Raw genomic sequence first — 21464 nt, forward strand, 5'->3', positions numbered from 1 at the left:
ATTTTAACGTAATCGATTGTTCGACTTTTTTGCAGTCAAAACTACAATTTCGACTTTTTTCAGAAAAAGTTGTTTGTGCGATTGTTTGAAAGTCGATTTATAGAAAGAAGCGTAATAAGAACAGTAGTTTACAGCATGATTCATACAAAATTTGTCTTTAGATGGAGCAGGCATGGATCCAAATCAACCATTTGGGGGGAAAATTAATTAAAATCTATTTTACATTTGTCTTTTTTTCCTTTTTTATATTAAAACTTTTCAGTTTTCTATAAGAAAGGTTATTATTTTTACATAGACAATAGTGTCGGAGGAATAACAAAGCTTTATTTCAAACTTTATGTTTATGTCCAAGGGGTAGAGAACACGTAGCAATGTAAAATGTTTTAAAAATTTAATTTTTTTTTATTACTATTTTTAGTTCCTTGTTGAGTTTTCTACTTAATTAATGTTTTGTTATAGAATTACTTTTGTGTTTTTTTATTTTTGCAAAGAAAAGTCAAAATTTTTGAAAGACAAATTCAAAATTTGACATCTAATGTTTTAAAAATTATTGCTCAATTACGAAGGTTAACATTTATGGCAAAGAGTAAGATTTTTAAGTCAGCATAAGAATTTGACAATTTCAAATTGCAGTCTACTCATAACTTTTAAATGCTAGCAAATACATTTGACAAGTTACTAACATAAAAATGTTAACGCTTGAGAAAAGCTCAAATAAGTGACTTTTTTAGCTGTCAAAGCACATAATTAATGACTCCTAGATGTTACAATAAGAATTTCAATAAAATTATGGCTTTTGTGGGCAAACAGGAGTTAAAACCTTTTGATTTTATAGAAAGAAAAAACCCATAAATCTCTTTAATTTGTAATATATTTTTAATAACAAACTCTGCCTACACAGAAAAAATTATTGCTAAAATATTTTCAAACAATCGCCTGTCTGAAACTAATTTTATTTTCTATAAATATTTTTATAGATTCTATTAATGTTTTTGTTTGATTTTTATTTTAATACAACAATTGGGATAAAACAACAAAACCAGCAAGTAAATAGTGTGTTTGTTGTTATCATGTGTATATTAGTCACATTGGGTAATTTCGTTTGCATGTTTGTTTTTATGATGTGTGGATATAATTCTCATTTGGTTAAAAATATTTTATATATAAGTAGTTTTGATTTTGTCAATGGCTTGCAAAAATATGTGAATTGTATGATGTACGTATGGTAAACATCTAAAACATTAAATACTGTTTTAGATGTTTATTTGTTTTTTTCCTTACTTAGCTTTTTCATTCTTTATTTTCTTATTTGTAGTTTTTTTCTTCTTTATTTTTGTTGTTTTTTTTATTTTTTTTCTGATATTAGTATTTTTACCATTTTTTTATTGGTTCTACATCATTTTAGCTTCAAAATATTTTTTTTGATCAAACAAAAATTTTACTGTTTTAAACAAATTTTTGTTTGAAATTGTGTTGTAATTCAAACAACTTTTTTGTTTAATATCATACTTTTTTTAATTGAAAAAATATTGATTTTTTTCAATTCATTTTTTGCAAAATTTCTTGTTTGAATTTACAAATTTTGTGATAGGTCCTAATTCAAACAAAATTTTGTCTGATTGAGCAAATTTCTTGATTGAATCAGAAATTTAATTCTTTCTGTGTACCACCAAAACACTTATAATAATAAGTACACATCTGAATAGAAAAACAAAAGAAGATCTATACTTTTACTACCATTTCCGTTTGGTTTAACATTTAAAACGCGTTTCCGTTCTGGTCACTGGCTGAGTCATTCAAAATCTACGTAGTAAATAAATAAAAATATTGGCACATGCTTAACTCTCTCACACATTACTTATATGTTACCTACCTACCTACCAACCACCATTTAAACCAGTCACTCATTCATTCTTATGTTCTGTGGTTCCAAAGTTCCCAGTTAGGTACAAAAAGTATGGAAGAATATTTATTTATTTAACAAACAAAAGAAAAACTGATGGCTGCCTAATGTTGTTTCGGAAGGGGAAGGCTAAAAGAAACTATGTAAATGTATGTTGTTTGTCTGTTGGATTTACTGCGGATGCTCGCATTTAAATTAAAAATAATAAAAATTCTAATTGAGGTTCTTGAAGAAACAACTACTACAAAATAAACTTAAGAAAAAAAATTTATTTCAAATTTATTATAATGAACTTTGAGTAGACTATAACCAACTATAATCATGCAGGTGTGTGCAGTGGCTTAAAAGAGTGGAGGCTTAAAAGTTCTAAAAAAAAATTCTGGGAAAGAAATTTTAAAATATTTCAACTAACAAAGATTTATAGCATTTTAAATTTGTTTTATTATAAAAAACAGCTTTAGTTTATAATATTATTTATTAAAATCAGGTTTTTGTTTAATTTTCATTTGATGTCATCACTCTCCTGTGAATTTCGTTTGTAAAAAACTTGGCAGCACTTCTAAACCGATTGTCAAGCTTGACAGTGATGCCAACCTCATAACAGTAAATCCCGTTTTAATAAAACGTTAAATAAGCTAAAATGAATTGAAATTCATCAAATTATAAGAAATTTGTGCTAAATAAAATTAAATAATGAAACAATCAATAAAATTTGATTGATTTAGTTTATATTATTTACTATAATCAGGTTTTTGTTTAATTTTAATATGATGTCATCACTCTCCTGTGAATTTCGTTTGTAAAAAACTTGGCATCACTTTTAAACCGATTGTCAAGCTTGCCAGTGATGCCAACCTCATGATAGCAAATCCCTTGTTAATTAAACGTTAAATAAGCTAAAATGAATTGAAATTCATCAAATTATAAGAAATTTGTGCTAAATAAAATTAAATAATGAAACAATCAATAAAATTTGATTGATTTAGTTTATATTATTTACTAAAATCGGGTTTTTGTTTAATTTTCATTTGATGTCATCACTCTCCTGTGAATTTCGTTTGTAAAAAACTTGGCATCACTTTTAAACCGATTGTCAGGCTTGCCAGTGATGCCAACCTCATGAAATAGGTAAATAAGCTAAAATGAATTGAAATTCCTAAAATTATAAGAAATTTGTGCTAAATAACATTAAATAGTGAAACAATCAATAAACTTATCAAGTAAGGGAAAATTTTAATCAAATTTTTTGTTATTAAAATTTTTAAATGTTTTTTCTTATTTAAAGAATCATTTCTTTTACATGTTTATAAGTTTAGCCTTTTCTTTTCGTTTTCTTAAGTATTCAATTAAATTTGTTTTTGTATAAAAAAGCAAGGGGTATGAAAAAAGGTATAATTGTTGTTACTGTTGTTGTTGGTAGCACAGAACTTGCCACCGTTTGTTAAGGCAGGTAATGAAAAGATAAATGAGTTCCGTTCTTTAAAGACTCATACATGCATACATTCTCTTCTTCCCGTTTGCCAGCAGATACAAAAATAAATAAAGAAAAACTCTAGCAAAATGTTAAATAATTTGAATAAATCTGTTTTTCAACACGTTCAAAATGTCTTATTAAATGTATGGTTTAATTTAAACTGAAACTGGTTAGAATTCTAGGAAAAGAGAAAAAAAACATAAACATTAATTAATGTAAAACCCATTAAGAAAGGTTAATATTTAAATAGAGGTAGAATTTATATTTGTTTTTTTTTATATAAAAAAAAATATTTTTAAAATACTAGATATCTTAAGAATTTTTTAATAAATCAATTGATTATTGGTTATATTTAGAACCAGTAATATTTAACAGGTTTTTGTTTCATAATTATTTATGTACAATATACATATATTTTTATTATATTTGATTACTTAAAAACAATTTAATGTTTAAGGTGTAAACAAAGTGTATTTTTTAATATTAAACCAAATTTAAAACACATTTCTCTGTTCTTGTTCTAAATACACAGTGGCTGATACAATGGAAACTTTTCCTAATATTCAAGCTAGAAAAAAATCTTATGAAATTTGTTTTGTTTTAATATTTTATTAATAAATACATTTATTTGCTAAAAACATAATTTATTAAATTCTGAAAATATAAAACAAACGTAACTAATTGTGTTATTGACAAAACAATGGAAACTTTTTTTAAAGAGAAGTTACACTCAGATATTAGTGTTACTTTCTTTGGAAAGAGGATAGATTGGTGGCAACATATGGATTTCGAGCCAAAATAACTTTTCATCTTTTGAGGGCAAGAACGAATCAAGTCAATATTGGATACTCTGTTTCAAAGTGAGAGAGAGCGTTCTGCATCGATCGAAACATTTTTAAGAGCATTCCTCACTGAAACCAAACATGTTTCATTCATTTTTATGGTCGCACTCCTTAGTAGCCTATATAAACTACTAAACAACCCATTTCTGTTTCTTTCACAATCCGTCATACTTTTCTTTTATCTATAAAATTTCTTTTACTTTTACACGCTTCAAGTACCTATTGTAAATAACATGATTTGATATCTATTTTTCTGCTGCTAAAACTCTATTTCCTTAACCTCAAAACACCAGAGAAAAAGTAAAGTATAACTAAACATAGAAAGTAAAATAAAAACATTAAGTTTATCATAACTAATTTTTTTTATTACAATTTTTTTTTCCTAACAAATCATAACAAATAGAAGAGCATGAGTAGTAACTTCTTCATCAGTTCCCCTATAAAGAAGCAACTAGAAAAAAATCATTAGAAAATAAAGCTAAACTAAACAATTGTTTTCATTCAGATACATTCATGCTGTTGGTATTGTTAAATATTTCTTTAGGTTTTCTATTGTATGCGTATTTGTGGACCCCCCACCCCACCCCTCCCTACTATGTAGTTTAGATCTCTTGAAGATTAAATTAAAGTGTAGAAATGAAATTGAAAAGAAAGAATGATCAAGAAAGTTTACTTAAGGCTTTGTTTACATTTTAAGTAAATAAAACTATGAAAATTCTCATAGTTTTATGTTACTTTTTTTACTTATACATTAACCATTTAAATAACACACTTGTTGTAGTTTCTTTTATTCTAATATTAACATCTAAAAAGTAACATCAATTTAATATAAAGCTTCTTCTTTTTAGAGTTAAGTTGGATGTCTGCTAATATTGACATCATTTTGGCAGGCTGACATACACACACATATCATAGAGTGTGTGTGATTGTGTGTAGGGCACAGTGTTGCTTTTTTGTTGATGTTGAAAGTGTTGCCAATTTCATTTCACTTTTGTCCTTGTTAATCGCTTAAGAAGAAGATAAAAACTTATGGAACTTGAGATTATGAATGAAATGCAAAATTTTCTTATTACAGAGCACTTGTATTAAGAAGCTTTGTACTAAATAAGGTGTCTTTTATCAATTATGACTAAATTAAGAGAGATTTAAATTAGAAAATCATTTATTGCAGATTAAGGTTTGTTCAAAACTACCAACACCTGTCTGCTAATTATTTAAGTAGATAAAGATGCATTTTAAATGATTTTGGTAGCAAAAATTTACCCTTTTTTATCATCGAATTTTCAAAAATCCCTTCTTAGTGGATCTACATAGGGAGAGGAGAACCTATGTTACAAATATCAGGTCTCTGACCTTTTGGCGTTTTGGATGGACGATGTTGAATCAGTCAGTCACTTAGTAAAGATAGATAATTTAAAGAAATTCTTAAAATTAAACAATATTTAAAACATAAAAGACAAGAAGCATCTATAACTAATAATTCCAAAAGTATTTTAAAACCCTACACCTAATAAACAACATAGTTATTATGACGTCTTTACATTTGAGAAAGTATTTCAGAAACCGGTATCCACAATATCTAGAATACAACGTGATATATCTACATTATTCAAATTTAACAAATAACTGAATTCTCTATGATTCATTATAAACTATTGTAGCTACTGAATTCAAATCTCTAACGACATTTACACAAATTTTACAATGATCTAATCTTCTGAAAATATATTAAAAACATAAACAAGTACATCACAAAATTTTGTGATATATTATGATATCTTCCTCCCCTAACAATAATAATTCTAGGAATTTTTTACATAAAAATCTAATAAAACTAGTTTCGAAATCAAATAATAAAATATATAATTATCTAAAATACAAAAATTAAACAACCAACCAACCAGCCAAGCGATCAAACAACCAGTATTTGATGATAGAATGTCGTTGTTATTTAATATGCTAGACTAGTCTTCAGCTACATAAAACAAATTCTCATACATAATGGAAGATTCTATTGTCTGGTAGACAGGGGATAGATATTTTTAAATTATTTGATAATACTATTAAAACAAACCAAAAAAAAAAAAATGAACAATTAAAGCAAACAGCAACACCACCATCATCCACTAAATAACCTGAGAAATTCTAACAAAAAAGGAAGGGTTTTGTCTTTTTACTACTTGTTTTATATTCAAATATAAAACAACGTGATCAATAAATGATAAAAAAAAGAATAAATAAGAAAACGTACAAGTCCGAATAAAAATAACAAAGAAATTCAAGATGATGATGTTGTTGATGACGATGACGCTGACAATCAATCTTTATTTTGTTTTAAATTATAATTTATAGCTTGAATCAAACTAAAAATGATTACGAACAAACTAAAAACAGATTCATTGTGTTCCAAGAAAACGTCGCCAACCAGATGACAACCCTTTTTTAACGTCAGCCGCCAGCCAGCTTTAATTTATTAAGAAAAATTTTCAACAACAATTACATACAATATGAAATACAAATAAAGAAAAATATTCAAACATGTAAAACAAAATTGTAGTAGTATAAAGCCAGCTGATTCACTTGTCTCAATTATTTGCACAATTATTCTCATTTCAAAAGCGTATTTAAAAGTTTTGTATTGTAGTTAATTTGTATATGGTAGGAAACACTGTAAGAAATTTTATAAACATAGCTTTAATAACGTTTGACAGCTGCCAAAATGCTCTAAACAACAACAAGTGATAAAAATGAATTGCCAACTTACTGATATATTGCCGTTTTATTCAAAAAAGTGTTGCATTTTTTTCTGCCCTTTGTAAAACTTTAGCCATAGAGAATTATACATAGAGACGAGACACTCCGAATTGTCAAACAAAAATACTACAAATAATATTTCTGATACAACAACAAAATACATTGTCTAGCATATATTTTGTTGTTGCAAGAGATAGGTTTTTGACAACAGACTTAGGTTTTTGACAATTCCGTCTCGTCTCTATGTTACCCTATGACTTTAGCTTTAATAACGTTTGACAGCTGCCAAATTGCTCTAAACAACAACAACCAACTTCAGTGTAAATGTATTATAAACTGATTATTTCCATTTTGTTTTCTAAAATAATATGCCTTTTTCCTGCCCTTTGCATTTTGTTCAAGTTGTTCTAAACAACAACAACAAACTTCAGTGTAAATGTCTAATAAACATGAATTGCCAACTTAATAATTATTGCCGTTTTGTTTTCTAAAAAAAATTGTCTTTCTTTTGCTTACAAAATCGTATTTTGGTCACATTTATGGTTACAAAGGGTGTGTTTTTTAGCCCGATATAACTTACGAAAGGGATAACTGTCATACTGCGCTCACTTTTGGACATTTATAATCAGCATACTCTGGCGAATCATCATGAATATATTGATGCTTGAACAACACTACCAAATTAAAGAAATTTACTTTGAAAATCCGTCATCGATTTGTGTAACTTTTTATCGGAAAATTGTGTTCAGCTGGGGAGATATGGAGGGAGGTCCATCCACAACAGACCCTACAGACTCTATTACATCTAGAAAAATTGCACCGTTTGGTGTGGTTTACATGCTAATGGCATCATCGGACCTTATTTCTTCAAAATGGAAGGCGGAGCTCGCAACAGATCGTTACCATGATCAAGGATTTTTTGTTTGAAAAATGTGGATGACATTGATCCGGACGAGATGTATTTTCAATAGGATGGCGCAATGTAACAAACGGCGACATTAACCCTTAAATGCATGATTTTTACTTTTATTTTTCTATAAAGTATCAAATATTTAGTTGATTTTTATTTATTATATTTCATTTAGCTTTAGTTTGATTTATAATTTCGTTAGCTGAAACTTTTCGTACTCCATTAGATTTTTCTGAATTAGTATCAAGCTTATATTCGTCTAAAATTAAGTGGAACTGGAATGTAGACAATTGGCAACAATATGCATTAAAGGGTTAACCACCGATTTATTGAAATCAAAATTTTGGCGATAACTTGATTTTGAGAAATGAACCTGTCCATTGGCCTCCAAGGTCGTGCGATTTGACACATCTCGATTATTTCCTGTGGGGCAACGTGAAGTCACTGGTTTATACTGATAAACCAGCAACAATTGACGCCTTCGAGGCCAACATTGTTCTTGTTATTCGTGACATACGGCCAGCAATGCTCGAATACACTTCGTCAAAAACAGCCTCGCCGTACACAGAAAAAATTATATTTCAATTCAAACATTTATCCCATATTGAACTGGTTTCAATTATTTCATAATTAAATCAAGTATTCATTTGCTCAAAAACAAAATTTCTTGATATTTTCTATTGAATTTTGAGTTTTGAATTTGATTATTTTGACACTTGAATAAACAATTTTCGTTATTGGTTGAATTTCAAATACAAAAATTATTGAATAGATAATTTTCGTAATTGAAACACAAAAAATAACATAAATGTGTTTTCATATCAAATTCATCAAATAATCAAATTCAAAACTCAAAATTCAATAGAAAATATCAAGAAATTTTGTTTTTGAGCAAATGAATACTTGATTTAATTATGAAATAATTGAAACCAGTTCAATATGTGACAAATATTTCAATTGAAACGGTTTAAGAAATAGTTTTTTCTGTGTAGCCACATGCCCGACTTAATTTAAATATGTTAATGCCATAGAGAAATACATAAAGTCCTTTAATTTAATACCTTATTTGAACCGGACAGATAAAGGGCAACATTTGTTTAACAGAAAACACCAATTATGTACAATTTATGAATATTTTACTATATTTATTGAAATAAGTCGTACATATTCTGATATATCTTAAAAATACCTTTAATTAGATGCCTTATATGAACTGGTATAATATCCTGTCCTTTACGTAAATTTTTTTATCGTAAAATAGGGCAGAAAAAATGCAAAATTTGTTTAACAGAAAACACCAATTATATACAATTTATGAATATTTTTCATTATTTATTGAACTAGGCTTACCTATTCTGATATATCTTGAAAAACCCTTAATTTGATGCCTTTTATGTTCAGGTCTAACCAGTACTTTACGTAAAAGGTTTTTTCGAAAAAGATGGCAGAGAAAGGGCAACATTTTTTTCAACAGAAAACACCAATTACGTACAATTTGTGAATGTTTCTCATTATTTTTCACTTATTCTGATATATTTTGAAAACGTTTAACCACTAGTTTACATATAAGGATTATTCGAAATAGAGGGCGGAAAAAGGGCAACATATTTTGCCACAAAACAAAACGGCATTTGTTAGTTATAATACTAACAAGCTCATATACTTTTGAAAGGTTTTTCTTTAACGCTAAAAGATAATAAAAATGTTTTTTTTTAATATATTTCTTAATAGCTGACCTTCGACCTATAAACTCTGTTTTATATCAATAATATCTATAAATTCATTTAAAAACATACACATTTTAGATTTCTCAGTGTAGTTTAAATAAAATTTCCACAATTGTCTTTAATATATTGTACAATATTACTTTTTTCATTTATACATGAGTTTATGGTCAAAGGTGACTGGCATTCATTAAAGAAATGTCATACATGATAAACATCATCAGCATCATCATTGTTAGTAATCATCTACATCTACATCATCATTGGAATTATTATTCTAAAAATGAATTGTGCTACAATACATCATGATTATCATTATCAACTTCATTAAGCTTGAGTAATGTATGAGAATATTTTTTGACTTACTTTTGTAGTTTGGCTGGCTGGCTGTCAGACCACATATAGTAATCAAACATTTATTATATTTCTAGGCAACTTACAACATCAAAGTCAAGTCTGAGGAGACAATTAAGTATGAATATGAATTAAGAAGTGGAAACAAAAAACAGAACTCTTCATTTGTAAGTGACATGGCGCTTTGTAAATTGTAATTTGTATGGGGTTTTTTTCACTCGTTAATCTTGCTTAATGTTTGCAATTAACACTAATTATGAAATGACATTTTAATAGCATGATCTATGCATGATTTTCTGGTTTCTTTTTTTTAGTAAATTCAAAGAAATTTTTAGAACAAAAATTAAGGAAGACACAAAATCAGTTTTCATTAAAAACTGGAACATTTTTATAACGAAATTATTTAAATTAATTGATTTATAAAAAAATAACATTTAGGAAGTTTTAACATTAATTGACCTTTTTATATACAGTTCCCTTATTGTGAATAAAAAATATATGTGCTTTAAAAAACGTTTTATTAAAATTAAAAAAAGTAGGTCAAATACAAATAATATATTAAATAAATTACCCAAATTGAAATTCTTTTTATAGAAAACGATATGGAAATGTTAATTTCTCTTATTATTTAGATGGAATTATTTTTCCTTACTAAATATTGGCTGGGTTGTGTGTGTTTGTTTACAAAAAAAAAAAACAAAATTACCACTGCAACATATTAAAGCTGTGTTGCCAAAACACATAACGTTTACTGGCGATGCCAACTGTTTGAAAGGAAAAGTGGCAGAATCTCAATAAATATGTAATAAAATCTTTATTTATTAACAAAACTCAATGAAATGTTCAACGTTTTTTAAAATTGTCATTCTAAATAACAAAGTGTAAAGAAAATTTTCTAAAGGTCAAAGGGAATCTCGCAATTCCTAAAAATTGGAGCGAAAATCCCAAAAATGGTATTTTTTACAATTTTCATGGGGTCCACATTTCCTTATGGGCTGGGAAAATACTTTGGAGATAAATAGGGAACACATCAAGGTTTCCAAAGCTGCTTTCCGTTTTTTGATCCCAGCTTCTGGATTTTAGAACATGTGGCACAAAGTTGAAATTTTCATAAAAAATAGGTCACATTCCGAAGGGCGTAGGGACGACGTATTCGAAAAATAGGAAATGTCTTTTATACAAAAAGGTTCTCTGTAAAGATACCTTACAGAAAAATATAAAATTGTTATATATTCTTAACGAAAGTTTATTTTTAATAAAAACAAGTAAGAGAGCTATATTCGGCTGTGCCAATCTTATATACCCTTCACAAAATTATACTTTAACATAAATTTTTTTAAATATTTTTAGGTAAACAAAATCTAATTTTTTTTTTTAATTGTTTTGCAAAATTTTTTTTTCCGAAATTGTTTTTTAATTTTTTTTAAAAAAAAGTTTTTTTCAAATTTTTTTAAATTTTGACAAAAAAAAATTGTTGATGAAAAAAAAATTCGGGTCAAAAAGTATTTTTCCCGATTTTGGCCCATTGTAGGTCCAACATACTATAGCCTTATCTACATCGTTGCAATGGACTTTGAAATATCTATCATTAGATATCCATACTGTCTATATTAATGACTTAGTAATCCATATATAGATCAAAAATAGGTCAAAAATCGAGATTGTCCCGGTTTTTTGCTCATTTCTCCGTTATTTATGGACGGATTTATGGATTTATGATTTTAAATAGCAAACTTCTGGAAAGCATGTCTGACAGAATTATTGAAGATTTGGATCCCGAAGATATCTGGGGTCTTCAGAAAATTGATTTCAACTAACAGACGGACAGACAGACAGACGGACATGGCTTAATCGACTCCGCTTTCTATAATAATCCAGAATATATATACTTTATAGGGTCGGAAATGAAAAATGTAGAAATTACAAACGGAGTGACAAACTTATATATACCCTTCTCACGAAGGTGAAGGGTATAAAAAGAGTTAAGTCACCTTTTCGCCCAAAAAACAGCAAAAATTACAAAAAAAATTTAATATTTAAATTGAAATTTGTATATTTTTGGATCCATAATTGATATTGCTCTGAAATCTTTTGTATGTTATTCATAATTTAGTTGTCTAACTAACTAAAGTGCGACCTATATTTTTTAAAAAAAAGCAAAATTTTAAAATTTCAATTTTGAAATGCCAATAACTCCGAAATTATAAGAGATAAATAGCACACGGATGGCACATAAAATGGGACATTTTAATAACTTAAACTCGAATACTCCTTGGCTATGCTCATGTCATATTTTATCCAGATCGGAGAAGCCGTTTAGAAATGCCAGATTTATTTCCAAAACATTTTGATTCTGCCTCACTGTGCACTGTATTTCGATTAAGAAATACGTATTAAGTTATAGGCAAAAGAAATTTGTGTTACTCATTCCTTAGTTTTATTAATTACTACTTGTTTTTACTATTATTGTGTAGCTTGAGATAATTATTGTTTAGAAAGAATGAAAGAAAGTATGTAAGTAAAACAATAAACCTTTCTCTACTCATAAAGCATTAGTAAGTAATTTGTTAAAATCCCAAGAATGTCAAGAAATGTATTATTAATAATAATAATGCTGCAAGTATGATATTACTTATTTGTTTCATTAAATTATTATAAAATTAATGTAAAATTAATTAAAAGACGTAAGCATTTAATAAAATAAAAAGTCATGATGACTATTTGATTTATTATAATGACACAATTTTATAAATATATGTATGTACAGACATTAGTTTGTGAATAAAAAAGAATCAAGAAAATAAACAAATTATTATTAAATATTTAAGCATCTTAATTAATTCTTAATGTATAAATTAAAGTATTTAAATGAATTTGTTTAAAAAAATCCCAAAATTATAATATAAAGCTAAAAAACGGCTAAAAATACTAATAGAAATAGCAACACTGCCCAGGCCCAGGGTTGTATTGTTTAGCAAGGTTGTATTTTTTAGTAGCTTTCTTTTATAAAGTCTGTTTGTTTTGTTATGTTTGTTTATAAATTAAAAGAACTTGTTTAAATTATCTTAAATTTATCAATTGAATTATAAATATACCTGCCTCTCTTGTTTTTTTTTATAAAAACAAACCTTTTCTTTTTATTTTTATTGCTTGGCATGTGTATTTTTCCCCATCATTTGTTAATTTTGGGTGTTACAAAATCTCCATAAATTTTTTATTTATGGTAACATAATCTCGGTGGGAGATATTTCTGTTAAGTGATCGCTTTTTTTTTATTTTCAATTTACCAGCTATAAATTAAATTTAATAGTTTAATACCTAAAATTTTTCTTTTTATGTTTGATTTTTATTACAATACATTTTTTTTAAATTTTCTTTCTTTATTTTTGTATTTTTCTAATTGCAGATGTAGAAGACACGTTTTTTCCATTTAATAATTAATAAATAATACCGGTAATAAAATAGGGTAAGTTATATGGAATTTTTTTTATTAATAAATGTTTTCTATTTTATGGCCATTTTGAAATATCACGTTTATTCTATAAATTTTTTTATCATATTGTGGTAATTAATTTAATTTATTGTGCAACACTTATTGAATTTTATTTCAATAGTTTGTTGAGAAATATGTAAATTAACAATAAGGCTTAATAAAATAGCATTGCTAGTTTAAAGCACCTCAATATTACTATTATTATGGAAATTGTTAAGGCAATATTAATGTTGTTCGCTTTAAATATCTTTCTTAATATGCAAAATTTTAATGACCTCAAGAAGAACAGGATTAAATTGAATATATGATACCTTGAATGAAAGCTAGAAGTCTTGTCAATAATATTATTTTAAAAAATACCTAATTTATTGTGACATATTCTGAGTTTATAACATTTATGTCAAAAGCCGCTTTCGCTTCAAAAGTCTCTTATTATTCAATATCCGAAATTACGATGGCCATAACTAGGGAAGTAAAGGGTTTAATTTATCATAAGATATCTTAAATGAAAGCTTAAACACTTGTCAATAATATTATTTTAAAAAATACCAAACTTTATTGTGACATATGCTGAGTTTATAAACATTTTAACAAAAATCATAGAAAAAACTTAATGTGCAAAATTTGGATGACCATAACTCAGCAAGAACAGGGTTAAATTGCTTATAAGATATCATAAATGAAAGCTAGAAGTCTTGCCAAAATTATTATTTAACAAAATACATAGTGACATATTTAGAGTTTATAACATTTATGTCAAAAGCCGGCTTCGCTTCAAATTTCTTTCTTAATATTTAATAATCGAAATTTCGATTGCCATAACTCGGGAAGTATAGGTTTAAATTGATCATAATGTACATTAAATGAAAGCCTGAAGTCTTGTCAATAATATTATTTTAAAAATAACTCTTTAATAAAAATCATAGAAAAAAAAAACAGAATTTTTAAATTTATTTTACACTAGATATAAAACACATTAATCATGTTTACACAATTTTTAACTCAAATTTCATAAAAATGCCGGCTTGTGTACAAACAAGACGGTTTGAAAGCAAGAAAGCCTTCTGAAAAAACAGAATTTTGAATTATTTTATTCCTACACTTTTATTTGACACTGGATATAAAATAAGCTTTACAACAATCATTTTTAAATGATTGTTAACTTAAATTTTTATAAAAATGTTGAAAAAGGACTTAAAACGGCAATTAGTTCTTGGCAGCACTTGCACAGTAGGTTCTGCTAGTGCTGCCAAGTAAATGTTTGCTTTGTCTTTTAACGGTAAACAAAAGTGTTGTCATATTAGCATTTAAAATCTAAGTAATAAGCGTTTTTCTTACATATATTTTATATTTTACACAATATTGAAAGTTTTTATATATTTTTGCACTAGAAATCATAATTTATGAAATATTTTACCTAAAAATAAAGAAAATTGTTATTGTGTAACCCAGATGAAAGAGTTAATCAAAGTTTTCTATGCTATTCTATATAAAGGAGGAACATTATGTATAAATCCATTAAAACTTTATATTTAAAGCCGGTATAAACAGGAATTTCTATTGTATACAATTTAAGAGAAGTTATGGCGCTAAAACCTAGTTTGAAGTTTAATTTAATAACAAACGAATTGGATTACGGAATTTAAAATTGTGTCTGAAGCAAGTATAGATATTTAATTTTTATCTTAAGCACTTGTTTGAAATAATACTTAAAAAAAAATAACTTAAATTCCTTAATATTAATTTCTTCATTGATATTTTTGTTTGTGTGTTTTTTTTTGCGTTTCTACACATTAAACCAGCTTGCTACGCTTGAGTTACGAGCAGTTTTAGGTTGTCACAGCTTGATTGCAAATTACGTTTTTTTTCTATTATTTTTATTATTATGTTATTTCACAAAAAAATCGCAATTTTTTTTTCCTTACTTAAGTTGTATACATATTATTTGATTTGAAAGCTTATTTAATTTTTGTATTGTTATAAAATGTATTAGTTTTAATAGGAAAATTGCAATAGAAAAAAAGAAAAAAATTAAAAATTATACCATCGTTATTATGTTTAATATAAGAAAGAAAGAAAAAAAAACAGGAAAAGTTATTGCGCAATCCATATTTAGTAAGCAGAGTCCAAAATGAAAGTACTTATGTAGTTGAAAGCAAGTATTTGGCAAGAAAAAACAAATTAGCCATAAAAATAAAACTAAAAATAAACAAATTAGCAATTGAAATAAATTTATACAATTGATTTAAAATATAATCAAAAAACTGTAGTGTTTCAAAAAGTTTTAATCAAAACAATTTACTTTCGAAATAAAATGAATGAACTAATAAAAAATTGTAGGTGATTTGTATTTGTTCAACATTTTGTTATATTTCAAATTAGGAAACTACCAAAGCAGGAATTTTAAATAGGTTTTATTTCGAAAAAATTAACAATATTGACTACGTCATGACAAGCCATCAATTTGTTTACTTAGCGGACAATTCCTGGTCCACACATGATTTGGCTCCTGTGGACATGAGCTTAACAAGACATATTCATGTGCGCCCACATAATTGTTCGCTGAGTGAACAAATTTATGTCTAGTCAAGACGGGGGGTAATAAATCCCGTGTCTTACAATAGAATCAGTGTTGTCCCTTGTGCTTTTAATTTTTTTTACTAAAATTTTCAATTTAAAAGCACGTGTTCATATCTATTATTTACACTTCTGTTAATTTTTAATTTTGTTATAATGTTTTTTTTTTATATAAATATGTCTAAAAAATATAATTTATAAACTATAAATTATTAAATGATAAGATTTGTTTTGCATAAATTATAAATGTGGTTTCTTTACTTGAACAAAAAACTTAAACTGGCTTCAGACACAAAACACATAAAAAATTATATTTAAATTTTGCTAATTCTATAGAATTTATTTTATTTTTTTGTAAATTTTATAGCAAAATGATTTGTGGGGTTTTTCTACTTGTTTAAATCTATCTAAGCCGCAAACATTTAACAAACATTTTAATAGAAATCTTTAGTTTAATTAAACATTTTTGTTGATTAAGGGGCAAGGGTTTATTAAAGTTTAATATTTTATTACAAAGTTATCAAGATTTATAAAAAAAACTTCATTTAAAATTAATTGATTTTGTAAATATATCAATAAACAACTAAAATATGTTATAGTTTTTATGTTTTAACTGCTTTTTTTACTTAAGAATTCTTGGTTTCTTATTGAAATCCTTAAAAGTATAGCTGAAAATTTAATAATTTTCTATTGCTTATTTAATCTCCTGCTAAAATTGCTTTAACAACAAGTTCTCTGCTCTCTTTGTGTGTTACCGTTACTTAATGTTTTGCTTTGTTAACAGTGCTGCCTAATCTCATTAAGTAGTAAGTGTTGCCTTATTTTAAGTAAAACATAATTTTGTTTAAAAGGATATTTTTGAAAACAAAAAGTACAGAATTATTTAAACAAGAATACTTATAAGGAAACAATTGATAGTAGATTTTTCTAATGCAAAGTTTAGAAAAATAATTAAATAAAATGTTCATATCAAAAAAACAAACAATTTTCAATAAAATATTTTCCCTTTATTAATGGTTTCATAAAACAAAGAGCCATCTGTTGAAACCACATGTCGTTGTTGTCCATATTATCCAATTTAGACCAAAAGAAGTAAGTTATCATTGACATATAGTGATCGCCGTTGACTGTGATGGCCAAAGTTTCCACTTTATTTTACAGAATTATTGTTGTTATATAGACTTTCCCTTTTTTTATATAATTTCTGTTGCAATAAAGTCTTACTTTCTTACTTAAATTATTTAATAACAGTTTTTATTAAAAACTAAGGAATATTTAAATAATTTAAAACTTCTGTTCTTAAAAATAGTAAATAGAAGCTAACGTTAAAGCAATTTTTTATCATGAGTTAGGTTTTTCTGTTTTATCTAGCATTCTAAATAATTTTCTATGAGTTGCATAGATTACTATCAAATTAATTTCTTAACAATTAATTAAATTAATCTAAATGATAAATTCTTAAGAATTTATAATGCTCATATTGAGAAATTGTGGCAATTAGACAACTCAATACCAGCAATTAATAATTAAGTGGCTATAAATTAAAATAAAGAAAATAAATGTGAGATTTGTTTGCACTTTGGTCTTCATGACTGGTTTTTAAGGCAATAATTTTAACTCGTGTAACTCAGGAAACTTCAAAACAAACTTGTCATTATTTACCCCCTGTCTATACTTGACAAATATTTATCATAACAATTAATGAAGTTTGTTGTGAAGGCAATGTTGTCTGTGCAAAAGCATTAACAATTTTTTCATAACGAAGCCATAATACTAATAAATTGAGAATATACTTGATAATTTTGTATCTTGACAACGATTTTGACGTTTATCATGATAAAAATTTGAGAGGTATAGACAGGGGGTTATGACATTACTGTATACCATTTGCAATTGACATAAAGCAGTGATGCCAAATATATGCCTTCACGAATGCTTAACTTGTAATAGGCTACCAATAAATAATATTATTTAAAAAATAACACTTTAATAAAAATCATAGAAAAAAAAAACAGAATTTTTAAATGTGATTATTTCTATTCTTTTATTTTACTCTAGATATAAAACACATTAATCATATTTACACAATTTTTAACTCAAATTTCATAAAAATGCCGGTTTGGACTTAAAATGACGGCAATCAGTACTTGGCAGCACTGTAGGTTCTGCAAGTGCTGCCAAGTAAATTTTTGGTTTGTCTTTTAACGGTAAACAGAAGTGTTGTCATATTGGCATTTTACGTGAAGCACTGATGCCAAAGATATGTTTTCACGAATGCTTAACTTGTAATATGCAGCAGTTCTGCAAAATTACTGCATTTAACAGGTTTACAATAAATTCTCATTTTTAAGCAAAATATTAAAATTCACTAAAATTGTTTAAAACTTTATTTTAGTCTCTGACTAATTGTTGTATGTATAGAGTAGTCACGTATTTTAAATATTGCTTCAAATAATCTTTGATGAATGATAGCACAACTAGTTTAAAATATATATTTACTTATACACACAATTTAATTGCTGGTTTTATTTAAATGTAAGTTTTCAAAGTTTTTCCCCCTGTGTGACACAGAATTACAAAATTAATTTTTACTGTCACCCTAAATAATTTTTTTTAGAATTTCTTATATTTAATATTGAGCAATTGTTTTAATCGGAGATTTAAAGACAGGCTATTAATTATTGCATTTCAATTAATTGTATTCATTACACACGTGAGATCAGGTTTAGTTACTAACTCGTGGCTAAATGTTAATTGTAAAAATTCTTTAAAACTTGTTATTTCTAATGAAATGTAAATTAGTCTGTACAAACACGTGTTTGTAGTTATTATTTATTATTTGAGGGTAAACAATTATAAAAACGTTTAGTCAGCTAAAATAAAGGTTAATATTAATCTCGTAAATGGTAACACTTAAAGTTTATATGTATACCGTTATGAAAAAAGTGCTGTCCAGTATTTGACTGTTAAATTTCCTATTTCACCCCCTCTGGATTCGCGCTTGCCTTAGCGAAATGGCTTTGGTGTCGATTCAGCACCAATTTTTGTTCTTTATTTGTAATTTAGATATTAATTAAGTATTTTTCTAAACTCTACTGATTGAATTTATAACTTTAGAACTCCAAAAGTTTAAAAACATTCTAAATAAAGATTTAAAACTAGTTCCTTACTTGACAGCTGTGTATGTATGTCCTTCACATTTGACAGATCAGGGTGTTCACATTATTAAAGTTTAATATGTAATTAAATGTCTTAAAAAAACAGATATTAAAGATAATTCTCTTAATAAAACAAGTACAAGTACAAGTTTTAAAACAGTTTCATTTATTTAAAAAAAAATCACAATATAAATGTTAACTGGATGTTTGTTGAGTGTGACCTTAGTTTAATTTTATTTCAGTTAGTTAACTGAACTTGTCATAAACCTGATTTTAATGATGGTGGTTTTAATTTTTTTTTGCAGTGGATTAAAAAGAGTTTACACAAATTGGCTATATTTACAAGTTTTTCATAAAAAAATAAATGAAATTGATTTAAGGCAGAAACAAAATCTTAAAAATAAGAAAAAAGGGTTAACTCCAAATATTGACAAGCCATCGTTTTAACCCAAAATATATAAATTGGAGTTAGCCGAGTGATCAGAAATTAGGACTGTTGGCTTTTGTTTGTAATTTTTAAAAATTGTGGTATTTTTTGTGTGAAAATTACATTAAATGTCAGCGAACAAGAACATTATCAGCCCAATTACGAATAAAAAATTCCCTGGGTGTTTTTTCCCATTGAATTTGAATAGGAAAAATGAGAAAAGGGAAAAAAATCCCGAGGAATTTTTATTCATAATTGGGATGAATATCAATCAACAAGAGTTGTCCACATGAGACAAGTTCATGTGAGATAAAGAAATTGCTCGCTGATGTCTTGTCAAGACGTGGGGTAAATGCAAATGGTGGTCATTTATCTCTAGCCACTACTTTATAATTTCATTTTGAAATTTATAAAATTTACGTTAATTAATTAATTAAAATTAAACGTTAATGGCAATTAAAGCAATAAAGTTATTGGATCGTTGTTAATATTGTACTAAAAACTTTATTAAAAGAATTTATTTCTATTTGATCTAAATTTTCTTTAATTTAATAAATTTTTGTTACTGAAAACTCTCTCTCTATACAAATATTTTCTATAATATATTACTTTATTAAAGCTTTGGTTAAAAAAGGTATTAAAACTATAATAACAGAATAATAAAACAAAAAATAAACTAAAAAATAAACGTGCCAAGTGAAATTCAATGAATTTTTTACACTTTTTTTTATGAATAAACAAAATCCGTTTATTGTCAAAACAATAACAGCCATAATAAAATTTGTAATGTATTTTCTATACATTATAAATTTTACAATAAACCAACAACAACCACAAACAGCAACACACGTCAACAGCAACTACTACGTCAAATAAACAATGCAGAAGCAAACAAAGTGGTTGGCAACATTTTATGTCATGGTTACAATTAAAAGACAAAAATAAAAAAATAATTGAATTAAATGAAAAAAAAGCAAAAATATTTTAAAGCTGATGACATGCATGCACAATTATTTAAAGTAAAAAAAATAAAAACTTTGATATTGCTTTAATTAACGTGTTTGAAATTTTTAATTTTAGTTTTAGTTTTTTTTATTCCTAAAATAAAATGATTTATTTTTAGTGCTTTAAATTTAATGGCTAAAAAAAGGAATTATATTAAAACAATTAACAGCACAAGTTAAGCTAAGTTAAGATGTTAAAGGTAATTCCCCTCTAATAGCTATAGCAAGCTAGCTTTAATTTTTATAATTACAAAGTCTAAACATTTGTTGGGTTTTGTTCAACTTTAATTTGGGGTTTCTTCAAATGATTTTTTGACACTTTAATTTGTTTATAAAAACAACATCACCTTTGCTAAAGCATGTATGTCTGGGGCTTAAAATTAATTTGTTAATTTAATATTCATAGCAAAAATTTAAATTACCTGGCAAAAATACAAAAATTTGTTAATGGAAAGATTTTTTTTAAGAAAAGATTGCTAATAACTGAAATATGAGAAGTTCAAAAATAGCTAAAACATAAATTAAAATAAATTTAATAAAAATTTTACAAGGAATCTTTTGTTAGATTGAAATCAGTTGAAATGGAAAGCTAAAAAATTTAGGATTTTAGTACAGTATCAAAATAAAATGCATATTTCTAGCATTTTATATGCACTTATGTGATCCTTAACCTAGGTCTACACGTAGCAATCCATTGCGCAATGATTTCTCTACTGATTGCTTGAGCAATTCTTGCTAATATGTACCTCTAAATAAATTTACTGAAAAACTGTGAACAAATATAATTTTTTTTATTTCATTTAACATCCCTGATTCAAGGTCAAACAATCTACAGCGAATTCGT

General features: G+C 26.3%; 1 protein-coding gene across 1 annotated transcript in view; it reads left to right on the plus strand.

Annotated features, from left to right (window-relative positions):
• Nucleotides 1-21464, plus strand: part of LOC135949607 (uncharacterized) — a 123451-nt gene that overhangs the window by 64687 nt on the left and 37300 nt on the right. Inside the window, exon 3 of the mRNA XM_065499204.1 lies at nt 13368-13427. The gene's annotated coding sequence lies outside the window, so the exon portion shown is untranslated. The remainder of the gene's footprint in view (nt 1-13367; nt 13428-21464) is intronic.

Source organism: Calliphora vicina, chromosome 1 (assembly GCF_958450345.1).
Source record: "Calliphora vicina chromosome 1, idCalVici1.1, whole genome shotgun sequence".
Lineage (NCBI taxonomy): Eukaryota > Metazoa > Arthropoda > Insecta > Diptera > Calliphoridae > Calliphora > Calliphora vicina.